Source organism: Engraulis encrasicolus, unplaced genomic scaffold, assembly GCF_034702125.1.
Source record: "Engraulis encrasicolus isolate BLACKSEA-1 unplaced genomic scaffold, IST_EnEncr_1.0 scaffold_1858_np1212, whole genome shotgun sequence".
NCBI classification, from domain to species: Eukaryota; Metazoa; Chordata; class Actinopteri; order Clupeiformes; family Engraulidae; genus Engraulis; species Engraulis encrasicolus.
In genome coordinates, this window is record NW_026945404.1 from 1 (window position 1) to 3178 (window position 3178).

At 45.7% G+C, this 3178-nt stretch overlaps 5 non-coding genes across 5 annotated transcripts; all 5 read left to right on the forward strand.

Moving 5' to 3' along the window:
• Positions 1-1630: 1630 nt before the first annotated feature.
• Positions 1631-1703, forward strand: trnaf-gaa (transfer RNA phenylalanine (anticodon GAA)). The gene has a single exon. It is a non-coding gene; the product is annotated as a tRNA-Phe (tRNA).
• Positions 1704-1902: 199 nt separating this feature from the next.
• On the forward strand, positions 1903-1975 carry trnar-acg (transfer RNA arginine (anticodon ACG)). Its single transcript has one exon. It is a non-coding gene; the product is annotated as a tRNA-Arg (tRNA).
• A 517-nt stretch (positions 1976-2492) lies between these two features.
• On the forward strand, positions 2493-2575 carry trnal-cag (transfer RNA leucine (anticodon CAG)). Its single transcript has one exon. It is a non-coding gene; the product is annotated as a tRNA-Leu (tRNA).
• Positions 2576-2716: 141 nt separating this feature from the next.
• trnas-aga (transfer RNA serine (anticodon AGA)) lies at positions 2717-2798 on the forward strand. The gene has a single exon. It is a non-coding gene; the product is annotated as a tRNA-Ser (tRNA).
• Positions 2799-2915: 117 nt separating this feature from the next.
• On the forward strand, positions 2916-2999 carry trnaf-gaa (transfer RNA phenylalanine (anticodon GAA)). Its single transcript has one exon. It is a non-coding gene; the product is annotated as a tRNA-Phe (tRNA).
• Positions 3000-3178: the final 179 nt, after the last annotated feature.

Below are 3178 nucleotides of genomic sequence, written 5' to 3' on the forward strand. Positions count from 1 at the left end.
TTTTTCCCAGGGAATGGGAGTTTATTTTTTTGGAAAAACCCGAAAAAGGGGCCCCCCAAAAAAAAAATTGTTTTTTTTTTTTTTAATTTTTGAAAAGGATAGGAAAAGATTTTTGTTAATTGTTAAAACTGAGTAAGTTGGGGGTTTAAAGGGGCCCCCAAAAAATTGTTGGAAGAAAATGAGGGGGTTTTTTTTTTTTTTTTTTTAAGTTTTTTTTATGGGTTTTTTATTGTTTTTTAAAAGTCATGGGGGGAAAAGGGGGGTTGGTCGATTTGGGGGTTTAACCCTTTGGGAAATTTTAAAAATAAAAGGGTTTTTAAAAGTTTAAAAAGGACACCTTTTTGGGTTAAAAAAAAGGGAAAAATAGAAGGGAAAAATATTTGGGATTGGGATAATTTTAATGGAAATAAAATAAAAGGGAGAAAAAAATTTTTTTTTTTTAATTGTTTAAATTTTGGTTTTTTTTAAAATTAAAAAAAAAAAATTTTAAATTTTTGAAAGGTTTTAGATTTTAATGCAATATATGATGCACCCTTTTTTAAAAAAAATTCCAAATTTAAAAAAAATTTTTTTTTAAATTTTTTTTAATTTAAAAAAATTGCGGAAAATTTTTTTGGGGTTATTTTTAAATATTTGTGAGATCCTGCCCTTTTTTAAAGCCATCCTTGTTTTTGCAGGACCATATTTTACATTCCCCCGCCTGGTTGGGTAAATTTTTTTAAATCTATGTAAAAAAAAAAGGATCGAATGCTCAACAAAATGTTTAGAGTGTAAAAAAAAATCTTTTTTTTTCATTTTTTATGGGTAATTTTTAATATTTGGGTCCATTACTACAATTGGGCCATTTTTCCCTTCACTTCAATGTTTTTTTTCGAGATCATAATTTTAAATTTTGATGCATTTTCAAAAATTTCAGAAAAAACCCGTTTCTTTAAGACAAATCTTTTTCTTGAAGTTAAAACAATTGTGTTTTGTTAAACGACGTGTGGTATGCTTTGTAAATTTCCCCCTTTGGGCAAATGCATTGAGGTACTTCCGCCACCGCCGGTGGTTTTTATGTCTCATCAGTTTTAGCACGATCTCTCTGCAAAACGGGTAAAAAAAATAAACTCTTCCTTGTTAATTGCACAAAGCAAGTGTTCAAATTAAGGTGTGAGTTTTATTTCGGAATTTGTACACAAACCTTTGCAAATTTTACGAAATCTCAGCGTCGGTTAGGGAAACCGCTTTACCCCATTTTTGTTTTTTTTGCCGGTGGGTCAAATTTTTGTCGACCCCTGCTTCTTGTGGCGGGGTTCCCTGTACTGCGGACGTTTGGGAAAAGACAGCGGAGTTTTTTAGAAACATTTTTTTGTGTCGGTGGAGGGGCTTTTATTGATTTGGAAAATATTGTGCTCCCGGGGCGATAGGGTTAAGGCGATGGACTAGAAATCCTTGGGGTCCCCCGCGCAGGTGAAACCTGGGGTCTCCCCGCGCAGGTTCGAATCCTGCCGACTACGTGGACTCTTGCTTACCGAGTCCAACGTGGAAATGGCGATGGACCCGACAGCTACTGCCCTGAACCGGTCAACAAGGCCGAACGCCCCGTCCAATTGAGCGGGAGGACATGCCACTCTCCCGAGCTGCCCGGGCCGAAATAGCTCAGTTGGGAGAGCGTTAGACTGAAGATCTAAAGGTCCCTGGTTCGATCCCGGGTTTCGGCAGAAGCTTGGGCTTTCAGTCAGGGCTGCCCTTTGGACCAGGAAAGCATCCACCTGTGGCCTGTTGCTAGCTGGGGTGAGATGGTCAAGGGTCAGCGTTGTCCATCGTGCCATACTTGGCAGGGCCTGCTCCTGGGCAGCACGTCAGACCAGACTGTCCTCCAAACGCTTGGTCAGTGACGAATCTCGGCGTGAGACCGCAGGGCCAGTGGCGCAATGGATAACGCGTCTGACTACGGATCAGAAGATTCTAGGTTCGACTCCTGGCTGGCTCGTGCCCATGGTTTTCAGCCTGGGCAGCCCTGGCCCACCCAGCGCTTAGCTACTAAGTGGGCTTCGGACGAGCAGGAAGTGCACTCTCACTCCGTGGCTCACAGAATATCCAGGCTGCCGAGCAGTGCTTCTCCCGTCGCTCCTGATGGTCTAGTGGTCAGGATTCGGCGCTCTCACCGCCGCGGCCCGGGTTCGTATTCCCGGTCACGGAAGTGAAGTTTATCGTTTGCTTTGCCAAAACATCCAGCCCTAAAGCGTCCGAAAGAAAGAAAAATGGTGCCCAGCCTCCTTCGAGCGGATTTGAACCAGCGACCTAGGATGACAGATCATTCGCTCTACAGTCCTCCGCTCTACCAACTGAGCTATCGAAGGTGTGCTGGCCTTCCACCGTCAGGGACGCGGACCGAAATTGTTACAGAAGAAATGACGGGCTGGTTCCCTTTTTTTTTTTTTTTTTCTTTCCCCAGCCTCCTCTCTCTCCCCGCCGGGATTTTTCCATTGCTTCGTATGCCTGGAGAAGTCAGGATGGCCGAGCGGTCTAAGGCGCTGCGTTCAGGTCGCAGTCTCCCCTGGAGGCGTGGGTTCGAATCCCACTTCTGACAGAGCCTTTAGGCAAAATGAACATTGTGGGTTCTCATCCCCGTTTCCCACCAAAACCACGGACCGGAGCCGTGTTGGTGTTGTGCAAGCGAAAGGACAGGGCACAACAGTATGCACCGAGGAAGCCCCCAAATAGCCCTGCAGTAGTCGTGGCCGAGTGGTTAAGGCGATGGACTAGAAATCCATTGGGGTCTCCCCGCGCAGGTTCGAATCCTGCCGACTACGTGGACTCTTGCTTACCGAGTCCAACGTGGAAATGGCGATGGACCCGACAGCTACTGCGCTCAACAAGGCCGAACGCCCCGTCCAATTGAGCGGGAGGACATGCCACTCTCCCGAGCTGCCCGGGCCGAAATAGCTCAGTTGGGAGAGCGTTAGACTGAAGATCTAAAGGTCCCTGGTTCGATCTCGGCAGAAGCTTGGGCTTTCAGTCATGGCTGCCCTTTGGAACAGGAAAGCATCCACTCTGGCTGTTGCTAGCTGGGGTGAGATGGTCAAGGGTCAGCGTTGCCATCGTGCCATACTTGGCAGGGCCTGCTCCTGGGCAGCACGTAGACCCGACTGTCCCCCAAAAGCTTTTTCAGTGACGAATCTCGGCGTGAGAC